The 26669-nt window shown below is 50.6% G+C and overlaps 1 pseudogene; it reads left to right on the plus strand.

The window, feature by feature from the left end:
- The first annotated feature begins 24689 nt into the window (after positions 1-24689).
- Positions 24690-25966, plus strand: LOC146171886 (uncharacterized; annotated as a pseudogene).
- The last annotated feature ends 703 nt before the right edge of the window (positions 25967-26669 follow it).

Below are 26669 nucleotides of genomic sequence, written 5' to 3' on the forward strand. Positions count from 1 at the left end.
AACTCGCGGAGATTCTTTCTATGTGCGGCTCAGATGATCATCTCGATTGAGATGTGGGCTTATCTTTTATGACCTTCGCATATAACTCCACCCGTCACGACACCGCTGGGTACTCTCCTTTCTGTCTTCTTTTTGGACGAGATCCACCAGTTACACCCAAGACACGATTGTCCAAGATGACGCCGCCCGTAAAATTGCCCGCAGCCGACTTTCTGCCTCTCAGGAAGCTCGGCAAATCTCCCCCCCCCCCCCCCCCGCTAACGGAGTTGTGGGTGCACCGTGTTGCGGGCAAGCGTACCGCGCAAGTCTCCGCCACGTACCACACTCAACTGCGGGACAACTGGTGCCGAAACCACAATACGAAGCGGGGTATTTCAGTCATCGCCTCACCCCTGCTGCCAGGAAGCGTAGACGCGGCCAACCCCTGGAGAGCTGGCCCAGTGGCTACTCCCAAGGTATGAATCGCCACAGGTACAATCGGCAACGGCTTTTCCATCGTCACCGCCTGCTGTGCAGGAGTCAGACCCCAAGGAATACAACGAGCACACGGTGAATGCAGTGCCGCCAACTTCTTCCTTTCGTCAAAGCCAACGAGACAAAGACGCCACTAATCGCAACCCAAATGATCGAACTTGAACCTCCAGCCCTTTTAGACACAGGGTCTATGGTATCAGTCTTCGGCGGTCACGTTAAAAACGCCGGAGAGGCAAAACATATCCAGTTGCAGAGTTTAAACGCTAACCTTTGTATGGCGTCCACTCACGTAGTACTCGCAACCTCAGCAGCCCGTGGAATTTCTCCTAAAAGCGTCTGGCCCAGCTCGCGCGCCCGCGGCTGCCTCCTCCGCCCGTCGGCTGACGCCGCCTTCAAGCCAGAGGATGCTTTCTGGGACACCGGCATCATTTTCCTAAAGCTTCCAGTACCACGAAAATACCACGTCCACCCAGGTGGGACCTTTTTGGGCATTTTATGCCCGATTTCTGATTCTGCCTGGTAGGAGCTCCGCTAAACCTTAAGACAGCTAGCGCCAACGTCGCCCTGAACGGGGACTCCCTGCGGCCACCGGCCAACGTGTCGGCCGGCGTTCATCGGGGCTACGATCCGTCTACCTTGTCGTGGACTGAAACCTCCTCTGTTGCTGCTCAAGAGGCTGCGGAATCGTCGGACGCTATCTCTGACGAGAACCTTTTCACGTTGCTCGCGCTGCGCAATGCGCAAGCGTGGCCATCGCACGAAGACAGCTGCCGCCGCCGCTGGCACAGACGCCGCGTATCGAAATTCTCCTGCTGCCTATGACGGCGCACGGGCCCCGCTGGCCCAGAAACCATCGTGGCGTCCAAGCAACATGCCTCGCTTCGAGAAGGAAGACATCATTGTGGCGGTGAAGTCGCGGGCCACCATTGACCTCCGTCAAGTTTTCAAGCCCGGTGACCAAAGCCTAGTCCTTACCTCCTATTTTGGCGCCGAGGCGGCCAAGGCCCTCACCATCTGGCCCCTCGGGGACCAGAAAATTTTTCTCTGCGCCACCCAAGACGTCGCCACAGCCAACAAGCTAGCCCGGGAATTCATCCTGAACTCACGTGAGGGCCCACTTCCTCTCGTTGGCCACGCAAAACTCAACTCGGGCATGGTGCTAGCGCACAAGGAGGACACGCACGGCGGGTAGGCGGACAGGACAAACGCTAGATTTACAACAGAAGCTTTTTTCCGGAAAAGACACATTTATACTTTTTTTTCCTTCTCTCTTTTCTCCTCCTCCTTAACATGCTCCGCTTGTGCCGCCTTCAGTTGCAGTCACGTCAGAAGTGATAGAAGGGACATAAAAACGCCACGTTTACACAATGCACTGAGAAGATTAAATTCGATAAATCTGAAATGTAAATGGGACGAAGAGCATGAGGAATACGGTACGACAAGACCTTACAGAAACAAAATATCAACGCAAAATAAAACCGTTGTGGCGAAAGAAGTCTTCAAACGGTGACGTGAAAGCTGAAACGGACATGTGTAAAGGCAAGCCGAGGTGACGCTAGATGAAAGAGACAAAATAACCATAAAAAGATAAAAAACACACCGCGATAACCCAGCAGCAATAGAAACAGCAACAACTAGATGAGACAGAAAAAACAACAACATGAATTGATAAAAACTACACCGCGACAATCCGAGCAACAAAACGAGCAGGAGTTACAACACAAGTGAAGAAGAACCAAAAAACCTTAGGCGCAACCCAAGGCAGATGTCTTAGGGCAGAGGAAGGAGTGATGGAAGAAAGCAATTTGCCTGCCAGATAGTACCAAGGGCCACGATGTATCAACAGCTACTGGGGATGGAAAACCTTCAAATTTTTTTTATAGAAACCATACCTTTCTAGATATTCCCATTCTTTATTATTAAGCGTGACAGAGGGCTTCCTCACGCATTCATCTCCTGCCTGTTTTATATAGAGGGCCTCAAGGATTTCCCTGCTCTCCCTGGTAATCATCTTCCCTATGGCTGCGGTCTCCTCCCATTTTGGGGTACAGTCTGGTTGGTGAAGGCACTTTTTGCAATGTTCGGCCAAGTGGCCATCCATCGCCACGCCTGAAACCTTTAGCTGGTGCTCCTGCAATCTTTCGTTAAGGCAGGTAGCGTTTGCCGCAGGGCAGGGGAATGTTGTAAACCACACCCTTCTGACATTTCACGGCTTTTCTCTGGTGTTTCTTAGAGCAGGCATTGTTCTTCATGCCGTCGTTGACGATCCTGCAAAGCCTGCGCAACTTCATCGGGGCTGTTAAAACAACCGAGATGCCGCTTTTTCCCCGACTTTTTTGAGGCGGTGTGACACGCCGTGCAGGTACGGAATGGCTACCCGCCGGCTGTTAGGCTTGCTCTTGCCAGGTTCTTGGGGGAAAACGCCCTTATAGACCTCTTTTACGTGGACCTCGGCTACGGACGCTACGACTTCCATCTCATAGCCCGATTTCCTCATCCGTGCCACCTGCTCACTGAGACTGTCAAGAATCACGTGAGGACAAGACTTGCAGATAGCACCTGACATGCAGTTCAGCACGATGCTTCTTTTCACCAACTTAGAATGGGCCGAATTATAGGATAAATTTTCTTTCTTACATCGGGGCCCATACTTCCAGCACAGGTGAGACTCACCAAGGATTAGACACATATCCAGAAACTGCAGACAGTTGCTGGTAGGAAGCTCATGCGTGATTCTCAGCCCCTCCGCGTCTTTTCGAAACAGATTAATAGCACACTCCACTGCTTTCATTTCAACTTGATCTTGGGTAGAGCTGTACAACACAAGGAAATCATCAACGTAGCAAAATACCTTAATGAAGTTCAGCAGTTTTTCATTTTCCAAATACGTTGCAATGCGTTTGTCACACTGAGCTAGAAAAATTTCACTCAGAAGAGGAGCTATACAAGACCCTATGCACACTACATCATTCTGCACGTACCTATCATCATTAAAGCGTACATAAGTAGACTCAAGGTAACACTTTAACACAGCCAAAAAGTTGTCAACTGACACCCCCGAGGCATTCTGAAATTTTAATGAGTCTGACTCCTCTATTATTTCCCGCACAACCCACAACAACTGTTCCTGAGGAAAGGGAGAGCAAGCCTAACAGCCGGCGGGTAGCCATTCCGTACCTGCACGGCGTGTCACACCGCCTCAAAAAAGTCGGGGAAAAAACGGCATCTCGGTTGTTTTAACAGCCCCGGTGAAGTTGCGCAGGCTTTGCAGGATCGTCAACGACGGCATGAAGAACAATGCCTGCACTAAGAAAATCCAGAGAAAAGCCGTGAAATGCAGAAGGGTGTGGTTTGCAACATTCTCCTGCCCTGCGGCAAACGCTACCTCGGACAAACAGGCCGCTGCCTTAAAGAAAGATTGCAGGAGCACCAGCTAAAGGTTTCAGGCGTTGCGATGGATGGCCACTTGGCCGAACATTGCAAAAAGTGCCTTCACCAACCAGACTATACTCCAAAATTGGGGGAGACAGCAGCCATAGGGAAGATGATTACCAGGGAGAGCAGGGAAATCCTTGAGGCCTTCTATATAAAACAGACAGGAGATGAAGGTGCGAGTAAGCCCTCTGTAGCGCTTAGTAATAAACAATGGGAATATCTAGAAAGGTATGGTGGCTATAAAAAATATGAAGGTTTTCCATCCCCAGTAGCTGTGATACGTCGTGGCCCTTGGTACTATCTGGCAGGCAAATTGTTTTCTCCCATCACTCCTTCCTCTGCCCTAAGACTTCTGCCTTGGGTTGCGCCTAAGGTTTTTTGGTTCTTCTTCACTTGTTTTGGAGCTCCTGTTCGTTTTGTTGCTCGGATTGTCGCGCTGTAGTTTTTATCAATTCATGTTGTTGTTTTTTTTGTCTCATCTAATTGTTGCTGCTTCTATTGCTGCTGGGTTATCGCGGTGTGTTTTTTATCTTTTTATGGTTATTTTTTTTTCTAGCGTCACCTCGGCTAGCCTTTACACATGTCCGTTTTAGCTTTCACGTCACCGTTTAAAGACTTCTTTCTCCACAACGGTTTTATTTTGTGTTTATATTTTGGTTCTGTAAGGTCTTGTCGTACCTTATTCCTCATGTTCTTCGTCCCATTTACATTTCAGATTTATCGAATTTAATCTTCTCAGTGCATTCTGTAAACGTGGCGTTTTTAAGTCGCTTTTATCACTTCTGACGCGACTGCACCTGAAGGCGGCACCAGCGGAGCATGTTAAGGAGGAGGAGAAAAAAGAGAAGGAAAAAAATGCATACATGTGTTTTTTCCGAAATAAACTTCAGTTTTACGTCTAGCGTTTGTCCCGTCCGCCTACCCGCCGTGTGTGTCCTCATTGTGCACTAGTACCATGCCTGAATTCGTTCACCAACTAGCCCAGTTAAGAGCATTGGCAAAACTCAACGGGGATGTGTGTCGGGGTGTCATCACCGTCCACGATCGGGAGACCTCGGCTTCTCTTCGCAACAAACTCATCTGGCGCAACGGAGAAATCGCTTTCGTCTGCAAGATCGGAAACTCGTCGGTTGTGCCGATCACCTTCGTGGGCCAGAAGGTGCCACGCTTTGTCCTCTACAACTCAGCGGTCACGCCGGTGCGGGACTACAAGCGCACAATCCCTGCTTGATACCGGTGTGGAACCATCGGACACCGGGTGGCCATCTGCCCTCGCCCGGTAGAAGAACGCTGCGGCCATTGCGGTCAAAACGTGGGGACGGTTGCCGATGGCATGGCGTCCCACGAGTGCAAGCCGGCCTGCATGGTCTGCTGGGAAGTCCATCTCACAGGCTCGCAGGCCTGCAAAGGAAAATTTCGAAGGCTTCAGCAAGCCCAGAGCCCCAAAAGGCCTCCAGCAACACGACATTCCAGTCGCAGGGCAAGGAGTCTGGAGATGATCTCGGCGGCCAGGCTGACGGCGCGCCGGCCAATCAGAAGCTACCTCCATCCTCCAAGAAGCCGTCATCGAGGACTTCACCGAAAAAGATTTCACAGGACCAGGACGATCCGGTTATCAAGGCTGAGGACTTTCCGGAGCTCGGAGGCAGTGGGTCATCCACATCTGCAGCTTCCAAGAAGTCATCGAACAAGGTAGGCAGCTGGGCTGGGGTCGCCTCGTCTATCGCCTCTCGCACCTCTCCCTCTCTCTCCCCCGAAATCGTAGAGATGCGCCACGAAATGGAAGCGCTTCGTGCGCAGGTAGCTCAGCTAGCTGCAGAAAACACAATTTTACGCTCTGCACACGCAGCCCCACCTTCTCCGCCGTCATCGCCGGCGGACCGAGTGGTGCGCCTTGCGGAACCCAAGCCTATGTGCGAGGGCCCTCAGGAAAAAGCAATGGACAGCCGTATGACGGCTGTAGAAAACACTCTAGCTGAGTTGGTAGGCCAGCTTTCAACTTCGGTAAGCTCCTGGAAGACATCACTCAGAAGGTGACCATTGCAGTCACCAGTAACATCAAAACATGGTTGAACGAGAATGGCTCGCGCCTCGGCCGCGGGCTTAAGTCACCGAAGGAAGTTAAGCACTCGTCAAAATTTATGCGCAAAATTGATCTGGATGAAATCGCCGAAGATTCTGCGGAGCTCCTCCCAGCTGCTCAGGGACTAGGAGCCGTAGCTGCGCAGTCTAACCCAGCTCAACTCCAAATTCAACATGGCGGTGGGAACTAAGCCATCCCGCAGCCCCCCCCCCCCCCCCCCCCCCCCCCAAACATGAGGCTTTGTCTGCTTTTTCCCTCATGCAATGGAACTGTCGCGGCTTTAAAAGCCACTCGTCCCCTACACCGCACCATAAAACAGGCCTTCCTACCAGACTGGACGGCTTTCCGTAAATCCCTGACAGCCTCCAGTACCCCCGGAGACGACTATCCTGCCTGGGCTCATCCACGTGGCCTCATCCAAACACTACTCAAGCACGAGAAGGAAATACAACTCACAGATAAGGTAACGGATGTGGACAACCATCTCCTTCATCTTTGGGAAGCGCGGCGCAGCCTAACTAAGAGATGGCGCCGTCAGAAACATAACAAGAAACTCCGCTTGAGGATTCGCGATCTCATCCAAAAGGCGGCTGAGTATGCTGCCCACCTCACCGACTCTAACTGTGTGGATCGCTGTAACTCTGCTGCTAGAGAAATGTCTAGTCGCAATACTTGGAGGCTATTCCGTAGCCTCATAGATCCCACTCAGACCCGCACAGAAACACAAACATCTGAAACGAGCAATTCATAATTTCAAGGGCAATACGAACCAACTTGCACAGACTCTACGGGATCCGCATCTGTGTCAAGTCCAATCGTCCGTTCCAGCTCCATGATCTGCAGGCAGCTCTTGCTAAAATGAAACGGGGTACCGCTCCCGGCAGGAAGGTGAAAGTCAAACTTTTGGGCAAACTTCCTGATCCGGCGTATGAGTCCCTGCTAAAATATATGAACGCAATCTGGAAAGAAGAAACACCCCTCCCCCTAGAATGGAAAGCAGCACTTGTCACCTTCATCCCTAAGCCGGGTAAGCCGATCAATATCGATCACCTCCGACCTATCTCCTTAACGTCTTGCGCAGCCAAGCTCATGGAGACCATGGTTCGAGATCGCCTTTCTGAATATCTGAAGGCTCGCAATACTTTCGCAGACACAATTTTCGGATTCCGACCTCAAAGTCAGCACAAGACATTCTGCTTCAACTCATTCACGAGGTACTCAGGCATGTCGAGCACCCTCACAATGGCAAGGTCGTTCTCACTTGGATTTGAAGGGTCCTTTCGACAACGTGAAAAAGTGTCATCCTCTCTCACCTCAGCGAGACACAATGCGGACACAACACGTTTAATTACGTAAAACAGTTCTTAACGGACCGTGAAGCCTTTATACACATTCAGGACAAGGAGCACGGTCCTTATACTATGGGTACGCGGGGCACGCTGCAAGGCGCAGTGCTGTCCCCACTACTCTTTAATTTGGCAATGCTTCATCTCCCTGTCCAACAAGGTGAGATTCAAGGTATACAGCATGCGCTGTATGCCAACGACATCATAATTTGGGCTACAGAGGGCAACATTGGTCAACTGGAGGACTGCCTGCAAACAGCGGCGGGCATAGTGGATCGCTATGCTACGTACTGTGGTCTCCTCAAAAATCAAATTTCGTGCATCTACGCCCCTCGCTAAGATGCAAGACAGCAATACTTCCCTCTCTGGCTAGGGGACCCATACGCGAAGCCACAGAGCATAAAGAGTCCTCGGACTCTTTATTCATCAAAATCGTCGCGCTGACACAACACTAGCCAAGCTTCGCAAGGTTGGCGCGTCTCCAACAAGCGTGGAGGTCTCGGAAGCAGGGATGCGATGCGACTCGCCCATGCAGTCGAATTCTTTATTCAGCTTCATACCTGCACTTGTGCAAGCATGATGAAGGCATCCTGGAGGTCACTCTCCGCAAGATGATCAATAGGGCGCTCGACCTCCCAATCTCTACCTCCAATGCGAGGCTCCTTGCATTGGGGTTGGTGAACACCTATCGGGAGCAACGCGAGGGGCACCTCACTAATCAATACACACGTCTTGCTCAGACCGTGTCCGGTCATCGCCTTTTGGACCGGCTACACAACATACACAATACACAACACACAATATACAACACAGCCATCACATTGAGGAGAGAATACGAGTGTCAGAGCTATGGAGAGGCGCCACCGTGTTCGACCCCTTCCTACCAAAATGGACAGAGAAGACCACAATGGACAGCGTCAGGAGCGAGCAAATGCCCTGCACCAGCATTATGGCTTTAAACACATTGTTTTTTATGTGGATGTTGCGGGCCCGCACCATTCCAGGGGAGAATAGTACACGGCTGCAGTCGTTCACGAGGAAAGACAGGTGGATGGCCTCACTTTTAAGGCCCCTAGCGCAACCCACGCGGAGGAGGTAGCAATCGCCCTGGCTGCCTCCCACCCTCAATTTAAATTCTTCCTATCCGACTCGCGAGGGGCCTGTCGGAATTATGAGCTGGGCTGGATAACACCTACAGCACAAAGAATACTTCGGAGAGCAGCTTGGGATCAAGAACCCCAGACCCGATTTCTCATTTGGACTCCAGGCCACCAGGGCCTACCAGGGTGTGATGCAGCCAATTCGGCCGCCCGCGCACTGACTAACCGGGCCCCTGGCGTAGACCCTACCGATCTGGACCAGGACACTTATCCTCTCTTAACTTTTCAAGAAATCTGTGCCTATTACCGGGACTCGCTCCGTCAGTACCCGGCTCCTCTCTAGGGGCTATGGAAAGCGGGCGAAAGAATACTTTTTAGAATTTTTATTAATACTCTACTGTGCCCGGCAGTACTCAAACATTTCGACCCGTCATTTTCTGGCCTCTGCCTTTTCTGTAGAGAGGTGGCTGACACCTTTCACAGGGTCTGGGCATGCCAGCTAAATTCTCCTCTTTTACCCATAACCCCTTCCTCTCCCCGAGAGGACTGGAAGGCGGCCCTGCTCGGCTGCTTGGATCTAGCGGCACAACAAGCGATGGTCCAGCGAGCTCGTGTGGCGGCCCAGACCAATAGAGTCCCGGAATAAGAGACTCCACCTAGTATTGTAAGGGAAGCGGCCCACTAGGGGTGGCTCTCCAAGCAACCTCTCCTTTTACAATAAATGCTTTCCACCACCACCACCAGCAGCGCGCCTAGCAGTGTCTATATGGTCAAAATATTAGACAGCGTGTCCTGCACCTTCCATGTCTATCTTGGCTATTCATATTGGGCCGTAACTTCATAAACCAAGGCAGGAACCGTGATGAATCTCAGTATGGGCACCTACCGGTACGGCACCGGTACAGAAGCATTTCCGTTCACGACCGAAGCCGCTGAGCCGCAGTCACAGTTGCTAGCCACAAACGGCCATTTGGCCAATGGCACAGGAACGGTATTCTCACTGTTTCGAAGTACATTAGGGCTCATTAGCGCAAAAATGAAAAGTCGAGGTAGCACTTAAGCCCTTTGCAGCAATGTTCAAGGAGGCTCCGAAGAAGACCAATGTGCTACCTCACAAGATCGACAACAGCTGTACCCGTCCGATCGAATTCAACCAGAGACCCTTGAGTGTGCACAAGCGAGCTCTTCTCAATGGTGCTTTCGACGAAATGGTAATAACTTGGTATACGTTTACAGTCAGTACGTCTCCGACAAGCTAAATCTCTCTAATAGCCATCTTTTGCGGACGGACGGATTGATTGATTGATTGACGGCTCCTCAATAATCAGCCACCGGCTGCACCAATCTTTGCAATCCCGGAAGTCACTTTCTCCCAGACATCTGGGACACAAAAGACATCTCAGAGGAACTTGGTTCCTCTTGAAAAATCTCCTGCCTCCGTGCTTTCAACAGAGGCGATGGAGGTGAGCGTGTACTCCGCAGGGCCAGTGGCGCCTAGGGAGGTCGCCAATGAGAGGCGGGGCCTGTTGGACCGCTTCAAGTTAAAAAAAAAACATACGCCAGTTAAGCCACCTGATAAAGGCGGCGAGTCTTAAACCCACCGTCTCTTCCCCATTCCGCACTTACAAAAAATGGCTACTGAGAGCATCGTTTATTGGAACTGTCGAAGGCTGCTAAATAATCTGGATGATGTAACAGGTCCATCCATACATAAGGATGTTACTGTTCCGATGAAAAGCGGTGCCACCCGGATCACAGCCTCAAATAAGACCTTGACTCGTCCATCCAAAACCAAAACGCTACTGCTTCTCTCTGTGTCTTTAAGGGCGTTGACTTCATGAGCGAACATGCCGCCTTTAGCAACCGACATTCCGACTGCCGAAAAGAAGTCTCTTGTGGTTTACCTTCCGTGTTCAGGGGGGGTACTCGACTTGGCCGCACAGAGGAGCTCTGAAACCGTTGTCTCGAAGCTCATTTGGCATATTTCGCAAGGCACACGAAACAGCTGTCGCATTTCGTCGCGTTCGACAGTCGTTGGCGTTGTGTCCAAATCGACCACATGCATTCCACTCGGGCACATCACTGGAAGCAAGTCTACAGTCTGTGGAAATATTCCCCAACTTGTGACACAGGATAAACCGTGGTAGTTACTTTTTTCTATGGGGAGTGTAGTGTTTCTCGCGATCTTTCGGTTCATCCCCAACTATACCAATGTTGGCAAGGTTCTGGGCTTCAATGAAATTGCCCGTCATATCAGCAGGATTAGTCAGTCTTGCAGCTCCGTTATTTGAGAAAGACTACGAGCTGTGGGTAGCAATATCGCTGGAAGTGCTCTGCGATCATTAACTCCCTTATCCCTTCAAACGTCCGGTGGAACTCAGCCATATCTATCCAGTGATCAAAGTAACTGGAGATGCGAGCAATCAGCTGTTTTCCTGTTTCACTCTCTTCTGCCCGTTTCTCTTGATATCCTGTGCAGGGAACTAGAACCGCTGCAACAAGGCATTTTTAACCCTTGTTATCAAGCGAATCTTCCGCTGTCATGCGGCCGGTGAATGCAAGGGCTTCCCAGTTAGACACGTACTAACAGCTAGAGCCCATTTATCTGGAGGCCATTGCTGTCCGGTAGCCACACGATCGAATTGCTGTAGATAAACGTAAAGATCGTTACGTCATTCGTCGAACAAAGGAAGTAATTTTTGAGGTGAGAGAACTGGAGGAGCTAGGCGCACCAGTGACCTCGGCAGCAGTATTCATATCAGTGCGGGCGCAATCCTGTAGCCTGAGCATTGATTTCAATACCTCTTTCTCTCTCTCCGCTACTTCCATTCTACTTTCGGCCACTTGGCTCTTCATTTCGGCGAATTGCTTCTCCTTTTCTGCGGCTTCGCGAATTGCTTCTCGATCGGCTGCGCCTCCAGCTCGCAGCGCTGTTCGTTCATTCCCGATCCAGGTATGAAGTTCTAAGCCCGACAATCCAAGTTTGGTCCCGATAGCAGCCAACTTCTCTAGTTGCATTTTCACAACGGCGGGAAATGACGCCCGAATATTCGAGGCTCGCCAGATTGTGATGCAATTAGGGGCCCATGATCTGTCTACTCGTGCTCAGTGGCAGGTGGTTTCCACTCACCTGCCAGTCCGCGGCGACACTGGATCCAGTGCTGTGGATTCTGCGAAGCTCTGGCTGGAGATATGCTGTCGACGCGTGGAGATGAGGCCCTCTCCAGACGTTTGGGTCCCGGGGATGGCCACAAGTAACCAAAACCCAGAGCCAGAACTATGAAGACCCGCGAAAACGCTCCAATGCTTTTTTTACTTTTTTTTTCTTACTCCGCAATTCTTCCTTCTACTCTTTCTCTACTTGCGTTACCACCATGCGCTATGCTACAATTTCATGACACTGGCGCTAATATTACATGCAAGCAAAGCGCAAAACAAGCGGAATTATACTTTGTTACTTGCTTAATTGTTACTTCTTGAATGGTTCCTTTCGAATGGCACAGCTTTTCGTTAGCATACAGCCCAACGACAACTCATACACTAATAAAACTTCACTCGAATGTAGCAACCTTGCTCGGTAGCCTATCGATTGCGTGCTCGTCTCGCACTGAAGGGCCGGAGTTGGATTTCTGGTACGCTGAGAACAATATTTATTTATTTGCTTCCTCACAGATATTCGAGTTACAAAGGAGAGCAACACTATCACCGGCTTTTCTGTGTCACGGGGGCCATGACGCCATCGCATTAATATTTGTTGCATATGTTCATGTGGTTAGCGCAAGCGCCTCGCGCACTTGACGGTGGTCAGTTCAAGCTCAGGCATATCGGTAACGCGGCGCTTTGAACAGGAATCGTCTTCAAAATATTTACTGTTTTCATAATACGCTATATTGCTTTCACGATTGTTATTAACAACGCGACAATCTCCCAGGCGGACAGGGAAATCAAACTGCCGCTTTGAACATTTTTGTTTACTTGTATACTAATGACGAAAACGCGATTTCGCACCCAGAGCTATTTGCTCCAGTTCGCGAAAGCAGCGCTCATCACGTTTAGATAACTACCGAGATTGCTGTTGGTTTATTAGCGACTGGACAACTACTCCATCGTCGCCATGACATAGCCTGTCGGTGTACCGCGATTGCTGTTGGTTTATTAGCGACTGGACAACTACTCCATCGTCGCCATGACATAGCCTGTCGGTGACAACTATCCTACTGACTAGAGGGATGCATATTCATAAGCACGGGCAGGTGGTTTTGGCAACCCAGGTTGGCCGAAGGTGTCTCCAACCCCTGTATATGCAATAGCATCCTCCCACAGGAGCACGCCCATTATGCGGCGTGTCGGTGAGTGGCGACACTGTGGGTTTCCGAGCCAAGTGCTTTCCATATTCCGTCGAAACAGGACCCCGCAGGAGCACCTTAGCAGGCCCTTGGGTGTCGGTGTGTGGCGACACCGCGGACTCCGAAGCGGCGCCAGAGCTTCGTTGGCTAGCAAACGTTGGCCAGTGCGCCTGCGCGTCTCCAACCTGAGCCCCGGGGGGCCCACTCCACAGGACATCGTAGCTGTATGTAACGGATGTCGGTGAGTGGCGCCACCGTGGGGAAACCGAGCCAAACGGGGGGTGCTGCGATCGTCAGGCAGCGGTCTAACAGTGCCCTTTTCCGCGTCGGTTCTCTGCCGCCAGGGAGCCGTCGCGGGAAAGCAAGCACTTGGGCCTTTCGTGGCTCAGGATGTGGACACGCCCCCACAAGAGCAGCAGAGTGGCACGCCCCCGCTGTTCGGTGATTGGCGCCACCGTGGGTATCCGAGCTGAGCATAATCCGTTTCGATGTTGAATGGAAAGGCACATCGCAGGAGCACTTCGGTTAGCCGCCGTTGGTGTCGGTGTGTTGGCGGCACCGCGAACTCCCAGCCAAAACAAAAAGAAGTTCGCTTCTTTTTTATTATGCGTACGATGGCTTAGAAGTATCACCGTCATTTTCTTTACATTTCTGGAAGCAACAGTACTATGCACTCTAAAGACGTATATGTACGTCTTGCCATGTAAGAGCGATCGCGTTGAATTTGTTGCTTTAACATAAGCTTCCGTAAGCTACGATGGAAAGAAATATTAAACCACGCAGTTAATCATGGTACGCGCAAGAAGCTGAAGATCTTATAAAGTACATTGGTTGTAATATTTGCAATTCAACCCCGTACGAAATTGAGTTCGCTGTCTTGGAGTCGTTGATGTTTATATCTGCCTGTGATTATGTAGTAGGCCCTGCTACAGTAGGTGCTCTGTATGGAGCTGGATACTAAGCCACATCTACGTATAATGACAGCCGGTTGCAGCCTGTAATTTATTTCGAGAGCCAAAGCCCTGCCGTTCCTACCCTCGTGGTGTATACAGGATGCATATTCTTGGGAAGAAGCTTAATGATGAGCTGTTTCCTGACTGGCTCGCGTGGGTCTTTTGATTCATTTACTTCTAACTATGCATTTGTGCATATGCTGCCGAGGATTCTTCTGCCTAATTAAGTTTTCATATACCGCCTCATCTGCGAATTGATGTTTTCCACGCAGATTTATGCGAGTGCGTTGAAAATGTCATGTTGCAGACAGTATTCTGCAGCTGTGTAGTGATGAAGCCCTATAGTGCCACTCAAAATGCTTGTATAATGACGTACTCAAAGTGGATCTTTCTGTGGCAAGATCTTTAGGTAAGGATGGGTATGCTGTGTAGATGAAGCAACTCAATAAAATTATGCGCTAATCTGCACAGGTCCCTTTCAATCACGCCGCTTCTCATGAAGTGAACTCGTTCAAGCTGACAGATTGCCGACCGGTTGTCAACGAAAATTTCTTGGTTGTCTCCGTATTGTTGGCATAGCTCTATAAGCAGAGGACAAATGGCCTCAGTGGCTAGAATTATATTATGGGTTGGTGTTTAACGTTGACAATAATAACGCCTTGACGTGCCCGCATGCTTTTCAGGCTACTTTACTTTCGGCATACGGTGATATAATACGTGAAATTTGATTCAGCTCATCCTACTGCTCACAAGCATTGGCTTGTTGCACCGCAAATCAACTATGCAAAATAAACCTTTTTTTTTTCTACATAAAGTCGCGGAAATATCATATATCATAGGAATTTGTCATATTCAGGTCAGGTATACGTGCGAAATCGCCCATTTAGCCTGCTCAATTGCTGGTGTTGCTTTGCTGGGTCATCTGCACGTATGCCGACGCCATAGGATAAACTCTGTTTAAGGTTAAACTGACCAGATTTATTCGCGTCGCGGATGGCAATTGAAGACAACGACGATGTGCAATCCACAGCGGAATATTACGGTGCAGCCTAACACGTGGCGTGATATCATACAGCTGATAAGCGATCTTTATAATCGGCTGAATGATGTCTCCGCAGCCGACAAGACCTCGTAGGGACGCTATATTCCGACATTTTCCCCACATAGTTTGTCAGTATTCGGCAGGGCTACAGTGTGTAGCTTCTTTAAGCGACAAAATGTATTATGTTTTGAAAACCTTTTCACGATATTTGTTTGGTGTTGTATTCGCCAATCGGTCCCTTGTATGTTATCGTGCCGCGTTGCCTGTTGACATTAGATTCAAAATGATTCTGAGCGCCCTCAGCCCAGCTTGAGGCCACCGAGCTAGATATGCAGACATATGAACAAGCTTCTAAATCTGCCTAATAAAATGGTGCTCTTCACTGCGTCATTTGTCGTACAGATGTTGCATTCAGCGCTGATGACAACGCCCCAAAGACTGAATTCGACACCCGCTCTGTGTAAATCGAACCTGGCTCGAGATAATCTGGCGAAGCTCAGCGCCAGCCTGTATCTTTGTCCAAAGATCCGCGCTACCGTTACTTCGATCGGGCCTGATGGCCGACCTTGCACGCCATGAGAGCGGCAGCCGTGTAGACAGTGGCTGCGCCGCGCCTACCTTGAGGTCGTCACCAGGTGATACCGTCTGTGCCTCCGCTGACGACACTACAGTCAACGAGTGCGGTTTTTTCGTCGTGCGCCATAACGGCGATGTCCGCGTGCAGAAAAGGCGCTCCTTCACATCGTCTCCAGTGAGCCAGCAGAGTTGATAACGAAATACCCGAAGCTTTTTCATGCGCTTTGTTGGCTCAGAAGTTTGGCGTTTGCTATAACGTCCAGGGCTTATAAATTTAAACGCTGAGTCACTGGGCGGCACTATTTTGACAAAGGCGACATGCTAAAACATGTCCCGACTCCAAGATATCAGTTGTGAAACTTCCCGTTTGCTGAAAATTAGTCTGATGGCGACCACCGCAACTTTACATAGAAATGACACACTTTTGAGAAGACAAAAAAAGAGTATACCTATACAATATTGTCACGTAGACGTTTGGGTTGGTAGCTAGATCGTTTTAATGGGCGTTGACCCAGACGCCCCGGATAGCACGTCAAGAGCACCGAGAGACGATCGCCGCCCAAATTCAGCCTCTTCGCATCGAACGCCACGAGGCCAGTTCCGCTTCTTCAAGTAAGCGCACGAGACTCGCGGTTAAATGACGCCCAGCGGCTGCTGTTCGATGATAAATTAACAGCACTACAGATTATGACGAAGATCAAGAAGCAAACAGGACAGGGGCCCGTTCTGTTTGCTTCTTGATCTTCGTCCTAGTCTGTAGCGCTGTTTATTCATCATGTCACCGTACCAACTCGCCCAGATGTCTCTTCTATTACGGTTGTTGTTGCTCACTCTGCATTACCCCCCTAAAAAAATCGCTGACCCGATGAAATCGAAAGAAACGAATAGAGTAAGAAAAAAAGAGTGCTCACTAGAAGAATGCAGTAAGGCAGTAAGGCGAAGTGTTAAGTTTCTATGTTTAAGGCATATCTCGCGAAAAGTACGGCTTCATATGCGCACCAAGTGAACCACTTCGGGTTTCATGCTGGGGACGAGTAATGGAAACGCTATCAGGAAGCACTTCGTATGTGACGTGACTTAGCTGACAGCGCACTTTCTAGGGGCAAAATGACAGCTTTAGAAATTTCTCGGATAGACCACGACGTCGAATTCGAGTCCAGAGCCAAACAACTGTCGCCTGGTTCGAAAGTCACTACACTGTGATGGTGATTGCAACGCTGGGCATCTCGGCCTTGCTGGTTCCGGCATATTCGCACGTAGTGTCGTACGGCAGCCGCAAGTAATTCGGAAATAATTGGCGTATTGGCCAGTAATAACTCTTCTTATTCCGGGCCAGAGTTCGAGCATACTACTGGTGACCCGAGGTGGGCTCGTCATGACATGGCTGCAAGATGTCTTCGCGAAGAAACTCTGCCACGACGGTGAGATAATCTTTTCCCGCCGAAGCAAAGTTTATGTTGTATAGCACACTGTTTCGCTTGCAAACTAATGACTGCAGCCTGGAGAAGGGACGGGAAATCTCTGTACGCGCTTCCAGAACCTCTATGAGTGGTGTGAGATGCAGATCATCACATTGTTTCTGTGAACCACTAGCGCGTCGATGGCTGTGGTAAGGGGAAATTCAGGTTCTTCGTCTTCCCGTGCAACCTCGACAGGTGAACGAGATAAGCAGTCGGCATCGTTATGCTGATGCCCAGACTTACATACGATGGTCATGATGAACTCCTGTAACCGTGAACTTCATCGTGCAAGGCATCCAGAGGGATCTCGCCAGTTTATTAACGTGCACAGAGTGGTCGCTCACGACCAGAAAGTGCCAGCACCACAGAGAGGGGTGGTCGCACACAACCCGAAATTTTATGACCGCCCATATAATAGCGAGACATTCGTTTCGATGCAATGGCAGTAGAATAGTTGAATTCGGCACGGCTGGCGTATGTCATGACCCGCTCGCCACCGGCCTGCCATTGGGCGAATACAGCACCGAGGCACACTCTGCTGGCATCTGTGTCTACCAGTCTCGGCATGAGCATCGAAGTGAGCAATCGCAGGTGTCTGCAAGTGGTGCCGCAACTCCTCCAATACCTTTCGCGGTGCATTTTTCCAGATGAAGGTGACATCATCTTGGGTGAGACGCGTCAATCAAATGGCAATTCCTGAAAGGTTTTCAATAAATGTGCGGTAATAGGCTCAGAGGCCTGGGGAAACGATTAACTGTCTTCTTGGGGGAAGGAGTGGGAAATTTGGCGACGGCTGCTGTTTTAGCGGGATCGGTCTCAACACCTCGGTGAGTGATGACGTGGCTCACGAAAAGGAGCTCTTCATAATCAAGGTGACACTTGCGTTTCAACGTGAGGAGAGCAGATCTGAGCACAGTGGGGAGACATTGGATGTGTGCCTCGAACGTTGGCGAAAACACAATAACGTCCAATAGATCGGGGAAAGGAAACGATCACTGGAAATGAAGAGGGGTAGGAAGAATGCCTACTACTAACAGAGCTTATTGCATAAGACAGCACTTTTATCCGCCAGTGTACATCAGAAATAATACATCGCAAAAATATTGTTACTGAGTGGTATTCGCTGGCCGTGCTGAGGAAAAAGAAGTGCGACAGACTCCCAGAAGAAGAAGACGCAGATGAGTGCTTTGCTGTGCGAGTGCTGTGCTGTGATCATCCTCAGTGGTATGGGCAACTGCCGTACTGTGAATATTTCCCGTAACAATATTAATACAATAAAAATATAGTACAAAACATTGCGACAAAATACCCTATGCATGATGTGTTAAAGTAAATACGTATGGCAGCCAAAACAAGGCACAAATATCCAAATCGCGATAAAATGGCTCATTTTCAGGAACTTCACACGGTCATCAAACCCAAAACATGGTATTCAAAACAGCCGATAAAATGCCGTTCTAATTATCTACACGTGACCATCTAAAAACCCAGTTCCTGGTCGCTGCGCTTTACCGGCGATTTGGTCACGCACGTGGGCCCAGCTTTCTGTATATGATAAGCCTCAATTATTCCCTTTTAACTCGCTATCTGCCTTTGTCGATAAATATTGCACTGTGATGGAAGGCGCAATGTTTATCGGTAGTAAAGTTTTTGCAATGTTTTATGTGATATACACTGGCGTATAAAAGATGATCACTTCTGCAATAAACTCTGTTGGTAGCAGGCGCTGTTTGCATTCCTCTTCTTTTCCTGTGATTGATTACACGTGTGCCGTTCCATTGGTCACTGTGAACCAACTAGACCTAATGCAAGTACTCCCACAATAACGCCATCCAGGCAGGCTAGACACATCTGCCGTTTAAGCCCAGGTAGATCTGCGTCCATAACTCGATGAAATGTTGCTGGAGTGGAGCAAAATACAAAAGGCACGACCTTGAATTCATACCGTCCACCTGGTGTAAAAAACGCCATGTTCATTGACTTCGATCTGACAAACCGCTCTTAAGATCAAGAGATGAAAGGTGGCGCATGTGGCGTAGCTGGTCTAACGAGTCATCAATGCGCGGCAGCGAGTAGGCGTCCTTTTTGTAGCGAAGGCTACACTGTGGTAAGTTTTCAAGCCGTCGGAGTGGCATCGTGTGACCGTGGCACCGTTGAAGACGAACAAGAAGCAAAATAAGATAGAGAAGAAGAACAAGAAGGAAGTTAAGAAAAAGACGAACAAGAAGTAGGATAATGGGAAGAAGCAGAAAAACAAGAGATAAATAAAAAATAAGGAGAAAGATAGGAAGTACACGAAGAAAGAGGAGAAAACATTGTAGCGGTTTAAGCATGGCTTGAAACAGTGATAGAGCGATAGCTGTAGGTACTGCAGCGAATTTTTCTGCGGACAACTGGATTAAATGTGCAGCCGTCAAAACTTTCGAACAAACCTTCTGCCCTAACTACTCGCTCTTATCGTTCACCTCTACCAACTACCGAGTTATCTGTCTTCTTTTGCTTCTTATTTTCTTCTTCTTATATTTGCTGCCTCTTCTTCTTCTTTTCTTCCTTGTTCTTTTTCATGTTTATTTCTTCGTTTCCTTCTTTTCTTTCTTCTCCTTTTTATTCTCCTCCTTCCTTTTCTTCGTATTCTTCTTCCTCTTTGTCTTCTTTTCTTGGTTTATTTCTTCTTCTCTTTCCTCTTTCTATTGCTTCTTTTTCTTCGTCGCCTTCCGCGGTGCCACGGTGCCACGGTGCCACGCCGACGGCTTGAAAACCTGCCACAGTGTAGCTTTCGCTACAATATAAGAAGAAGAAGAGAGATATATCGGTATTTGGGAAAGGCGAACGACAACAGCGAGTTGTTAGGACAGAAGGTTCGCTCGAACGGTGTGACGGCGGTGTGCCCCGGAGTTCGACGTAGAGACGATGTCACACCACTAGAAGTCTTTTACACCCGAATGAGAACAGTCAATAACGAGAGGCAAGGGGTGCTCATACGTGAAGGATTCCCCTGTGGCATAAATAAACCTGAAACCATAGAGTTATCAACGGTGCGCAAAAGCCATATCTTCACTTTGAAGCCGAACCTAAGCGTAGACATGCAGATTGCTTTCGCGTAACTCCAGGCTTAACCACAAGCTAAGCAACAGCTAATTTTGTGGGAGCTGATTAGCTTACGGTAGTCCACACAAAACCTTAAAATTTCGTCTTTCTTCTTAACGATACCAACAGGTGAAGCCCAGGGACTCGTCGATGGCTGCATGATACCGTCATTTAACATCTCGTCTACCTTTTGAGCAATGACTTCGCGTTCTCGCGCTGACTCCGGTACGGGCTATGTCGGACTCATCGGGTACCATTATCGGATATTATGCTTCATGCATCATGCGGTGCTTGGTCAGGGGCGTCTCTTTCATTACTGAATCGGACGAGACCCAGTCTTGAAAGTGGAGAGTAGCCCAACGAGACTGTCCTTCTCTGCCGGCGATAGAGCGGGATTTTGATCAAGGTTGAATTTGGGCGTTTGCGTGGCAGATGTCTTGGTCTGAAAAGTAAATCAGCCGTGAGTAGGCTACCGCCGTGCCTTTCAATACGTTGACGTTCGTTTCTGAAGTTTGTAATTAGTGCACTATATCTCAGATTGACTATAACCGCATGCAACATAGACGCCATGATGTAACAGAAGCTCTCTGGTCTGTCCAGCAACGTCGGCAGCACAGTACTAGTCGACGCACCTGACTGACGAGAGCATACGAACTTGGCGGCATGAATACATCCGCGTCAACGATGCATAAAGCTGCGTGTCGTCATTTGGAGCCCGCGATCGTCGTTGCACACGTCGGAAACGTAACCGTACGGCGGGAACATTCATAATGACATAAAACGTCCATGCCGAGTGTGAGGTCCTATCAGCCGTGCGGCAGGATAACAAATATGGCAACAAAGGCTGAATTGGCGATGGTTACTCGTGCAGCGCACCGTCCGCGGCTACGACCCTGAGGCGATGTTGTGCACCTCGGTATCCACCACCGGAGACACAAATTCGACGGTTATTCCGAAAATTCTGAGTCAAGCTTTACTTCAAGCGGCTGCACGCCGCTCCCAAGACAAAGCCCAGATGGCGGCGCTCGGTGCCGCCCCGGCCGCCATTTCGTCGGTCGGAAACATGAACGCTCCCGCGACACGCGCCACAGGAAGCAAGAACAAGGCGTTCTCGAAGTGAAACCGACTCCCGAAGAATACGTTATAGTCATAAAGCCCAGAGAAAGTGTTTTTCTTCTCGAGGCGTTCACGGAAACCGGCTACGACACTGCCATTTCGGTGTACCTCGGACTGAAACGGGCCCGCGGCGTCTTCCTTCTACCCTCACGAGAACAAAACGTCATCATTGTGCATACCCCGGACATCGAGGCGGCCGACCAGCTCATCGGGGACTTCACAGTAAACACCGAGAAGCGGTCGATCCCGCTTCGGCGTTACCTGAGAAAAGACGGCGGCAACGTATGCCATGGCGTGATCGTGGTCCGTAACACGGATACCACAGAAACTCTTCAAGACCGAGTGTGCTGGCGCGCCGGCACCATCCTGGAAATCCGGAAATTCGGAACAACCAACAAGGCACGCATCACTTTCGCGGGTAAAGAGAAGCCCCGTTACGCGCATTATGACAACATGGTCGTCTCTGTGCGAAACTATTACAAAACTATCCCTGCGTGCGGCCAGTGTGGGGCCGTCGGGCATCGCACGGATGCATGTCCAAACCTGCAGTCAAACACCTGTGGGCTCTGAGAATTCGAAGCTCCGCTAGTGGAGGGGGTGTGGGCTCCTCACAACTGTGTTCCGCGGTGTTCTATGTGCGGTGGCTCCCATGCCACCAACTCTCGCGAATGTGCGGCTAAATTCCGCACACCCAAGATAAAAAAGAAAAAAATGACACCCAAGAAAAAACGCCGCCATGTTGGGCCTCCCGGCGATCAGCCTCGCCAGGAAATCTCAAACACCGAGAGCCCACCTACAGGAGGTGCTGATAAACGACCATCGAAGGTGTCGCCACCACACGGTGGACTGGCGAAACAAGCGACGGAAACGCGCGGTGATACCAGGGCCTGGGTCAACGCAGTCAAAAACGAACACCAGGTGAACGGTTCGGGTGGGGCTGCTCCTCTCTCCCCCTTTCCATTCCTTTCCCAAGGGTGCGTAGCACCGAGCAAGATCAAATAGCAGCGCTCAGGGCCCAAAACGAGATGATGCTTAAGAAAATTAACGAATTGGAATCCAAAATTACCCAGTCTTCTCCGCCCTCGCCTCCCGCGGCTGAGGTAATGGAGAGTAAGCTCGTGGTGCCGAAGGCGGTAACAAGCTTGGAGGCCGCATTCGAGACCCGTTTCGGGGCCACAGAGGCACAATTCATTGCCATAGAAAATCCTTACCCGGCCGTCTTAACAAAACTTCTAGACGCACCCCTGAGGTAGACGATGACGACGACTGCTCGCTCTCCGGTATGCAGGATGCCCCCCCCCCTCCCGCGAGGGTTGGCTCCGGAGCAGCGTCACTACAACCCTTCCTCAGCCTAAATGACCCTGGCGAGCAACCCTAAGATCAGGCGCTCCCCACGGACCAATCCGGCCACCCCCGTCCAAATTGTCCAATGCAACTGTCGGGGCTTCCGTTCCCGCGCAAAGAGGACGGATCTCCGACGTTACCTTGCAACTTTCGACTCTCTTCCAGAGGAGGTTGCCCTCCAGGAGCCAGGGAGTGGCGTCAACCTTACAAATTACATCACCTTTCAGCAGGACCCCTCCTCCTGCGTCTGCGTGCATAAAACTTATACGGCTACTCTAGTTGACTTGGAACTTCACACTGAATATTCCTACGTGGTGGTGACACTTCTTCCGCTCAAGAAACAAGATGGACCACTCCACGTACTCAACATCTACTGTTCCACCAGACTCAAATATGTAACGTTCGCAGCACTCGTTACCCGCGCTCTAAAGGCTACGGGCAGGAACTCCCTGGTGACTGTGGGTGATTTCAACGCCCACAGTACACTCTGGGGATACGTGCGTGAAGAGAAGCGGGGACTCAAGCTAGCGGAACTCGCGTCCACGCTGGGCCTGACTCTTCACACTGACCCTGCATATCCAACGCGGATGGGTAATTCAGTGACCCGGGATACATGTCCGGATCTCACCTTTACCAAAAACATTGTACACGCAGAATGGATCAACACCGAGAAAACCCTCGGTAGTGACCACTGTCTTATCAATACCACCGTAAGAACTAAACCATTGGCAAGACCCCACGCACAAGCTCGGTTCCCCAACTGGAATAAGTTCCGGCAAAACTACATCAATTCGGCCTCTATCCACGAACAGGGATACCACGCGTGGGCACAAGGATTGGTTACACATCTTGGTTCGGTGGAAACACAAATTCAGCCCTCGGAGGCCACTCCAGAGGTGGGAAACCACCTTCTGCACCTCTGGGAAGCGCGGCACAGGCTCGTCCGCAGATGGCGCCGCCAAAAACATAACAGAAAGCTCAAAATTCGTATCGCCGAGCTCACTCAGCTAGCTGCAGCGTACGCGGCCCAACTCGCCGACTCGAACTGGGTAGACTGCTGCAACACGGCGGCCAGACAAATATCGAGCCGGAGCACGTGGCGCCTTTTCCGTGCTATAATTGACCCGACTCAAACCCCCCGCGCCGAGACACAAAAACATTTCCAAAGTGCTATTCATAGCTTCGATGGAAATACATCAAAATTAGCATGCAAACTACGCGACCACTATCTTTGCACTAAGCAGGACCCCGGAGGACCCGCATACTCGTATTGCAGGTTCAGAGAACGGGGATCTAGATCAACCGTTCCAGTTGCACGACCTCAAGGCGGCCCTGGCTAAAATAAAACGAGGAATGGCACCGGGCCTGGACAAGATAACTGCGAAACGACTTGCAAATCTTCCTGGCCCCACCTACGAAACCCTGCTCGCTTTCATCAGCTCGATCTGGCTTGGTGAGGCACCTCTACCAATTGAATGAAAGACCGCTCTGGTAAATTTCATTCCGAAAGCCGGCAAAGCCATAAACACAGACAACCTCCGCCCCATCTCCCTCACGTCTTGTGCGGGAAAGCTGATGGAGACCATGGTGCGGGACCGGCTGTCTAGGTTTCTGGAAAATGAATTCGCAGACACCATGTTCGGTTTCCGTCCGCAAAGGTCCGCTCAGGATGTTCTGCTTCAACTCGACCGAGAAATTCTCAACCCTGTCGAATATCCCTTCAACTATAAGGCACTACTGACCCTTGACTCGACGGGGGCTTTCGACAATGTGACACACGAAATCATCCTGCAACATCTCTCCCAGACGAACTGTGGACATAACACATTTCACTACATCAAGCAATTTCTCTCGGATCGACAACATTTCATCCGAATACAAGGCGAAGAACACGGCCCATATAAACTGGGAACAGAGGAGCCCCACAAGGCGCGGTCCTCTCGCGATTACTTTTCAATCTGGCCATGATGAAACTCCCGGCTCAGCTGGCGAAGGTCGAAGGCATCCAGCGCACGCTGTACGGCGACGACATAACCATCTGGGCCAAACACGGATCGGTTGGAGACATTGAGGCCAACCTGCAGCAAGCGGCGCAGATCTTAGACGCTGACGCCCGCCGCTGCGGCCTTCAATGCTCACCGTCCAAATCCGAATTTGTGCACATTCGCCCGTCGCCTAAGTGCACCACCAAAATGGAACTATCCCTGACCAGCGGTCCGATACCCGAACACGATGAGATTAGAGTACTTGGTCTCCTTGTCTACAACCATCGACGGACTGATACAACACTAGCAAAACTGCGCAAGGTGGGGGACCAGGTGGGCCGGATGGTGCACCGGGTTTCCAACAAACGCAGGGGGTTACGGTGCACAGACGCTTTGCGGCTGGCGCGTGCATTCGTGACCATGCAGTCGAGTACTCTACTCGACTCCTTACCTCCACCTGCGCAGGTTTGATGAGAACGCCCTCGAAGTGATTCTCAGAAAAATGTACAAGCGTGCCCTCGATCTCCCGATCAACACGTCCAACCAGCGTAATATGGGCCTGGGGATCAAACACATTCGCGGAGCTCCGGGAGATGCACTTGACCAATCAATACACAAGGCGTTCAAAAACGCAGTCGGGACGCCGCCTATTAGCCCGACTACACATCCACCACCCAACACTTACAGAAGAGCGCGTACGAATTCCTGAAGTCTTGAGATACGCCCTGCACGTACGCCCTCTTCCGGCCAACATGACACGTGACGACCACAGTGGCAGGCGCCTTGCGCGGGCGGAGGCAGCTGGCCCATCACTATGGGAACAAACACGTGATATCCTACGTGGACGCCTCCGGCCCTCACCATGGGGGGTGGTACATAGCTGCAGTCGTCCATCAAAAAACCACGGTGAATGGCCTAACGTTCCGAGCTCAAAACATAACACATGTGGAAGAAGTTGCCATCGCGTTAACCACCGCAGACAAGGACTCACGAGTCATCATCATCGACTCGAGAGGGGACTGCAGAAATATTAAACAGGGGTACATTCCTCTCTTTGCGCACCGCATCCTTCAAAACAGTAACTACCTCGGGGCCCCCGCGTCTCAAACGATTGTATGGGCTCCAGCTCACATGGGCCTCGAAGGCAATGAAACGGCAGACGCCGCCGCCCGCGCGCTCACTCTCCGCGCACCGCCTTCAGAGCCTTGTGATACGGATCCCGAACCCACGAAACCCACGAATACGAATCCGGCTCTCACTTTTCGAGAAATTACTGAATTATTACAATTCGGCCATGCAATTTATCCTAAGCCTTGTAAGGGCCTTACAAAGGTAGAGGAACGCCCACTCCTCCGCCTTTACACCAAAACGCTGCTGTGCCCGGCAATTTTAAAACACTTTGATCCTGCCTGCACAGGAAAATGCCCGCACTGTGCGGAGAAGTCTTCGGACATCTTCCACATGGTGTGGGCATGTCAGTCAACCCCGAACCTAACCCCCAAACCCAACCCCACCCGGGAGGACTAGAGGCAGCCCTGCTCGGCTGCTCCGATCTGGCAAGCCAGAAGGCCCTGGTTCACCGAGCCCGAGCCGCAGCGGTCGCCAATGGGCTCCTGTAATGAGGAGCCCACCTAGTGTTTTCGTGAGGTTGCCCCAGCTACCTCAAGCTTCCTCCAAATAAGGTTTTTCACACACAGATAGATTGGTGTCATAAGGTGACAGCCAGCAGTACGAATTTGGGCCCCAGATATTCCGTTTTGAGCTTGGAGAGCTGACCCACGAAATTCTTGCTAACTTAACTATTGAGAAGTCTCCTCCTGTGTCTGCTAAAGCGGTCACTGCAGTGAACGCTTTGCAGTGACGAGAACGTGAAGGTCGGTACTAACAACGTGATCGGCATGAGGTGAATTATATTTCCGGGTTCATGCGGCGGTGGCATCGTAGTCACAGCATCGGGCTGAGTCGTCACAGGAGAGGGGTCATCGGGGCGTCGATTTCGTTCATCAGCAACCTGCCCCCCTGAGGTCACGGCCTTCAGTTTCCGCGTCGTGGGCTTGGCGAGCGGCGCCTCGGTGCATCAGTAAAATCACGGTGCCTGGATGACGAGTCGCGCACAGGACAAGACGACTGTGGACGGCCGGTCGGAGAGTTTGCGCGGGTTGCTAGGTATTCGATTTCTGGCGTGCATTTGCCGACCCGGCGACGCAGGGAATCACAAAATTTGCTGTGGTTTATCTTGTATTTAAACTTGGAGTTACGTGAGAGTATCTGCATGGATACGCTTATGTTCGGCTGAAAAGCAGGCATGGCATGGTTTCCATG

The sequence above is a fragment of the Amblyomma maculatum genome, unplaced genomic scaffold (genome assembly GCF_055883805.1).
Source record: "Amblyomma maculatum isolate TAMU_Amacu unplaced genomic scaffold, ASM5588380v1 scaffold_16, whole genome shotgun sequence".
Taxonomy (NCBI): Eukaryota; Metazoa; Arthropoda; class Arachnida; order Ixodida; family Ixodidae; genus Amblyomma; species Amblyomma maculatum.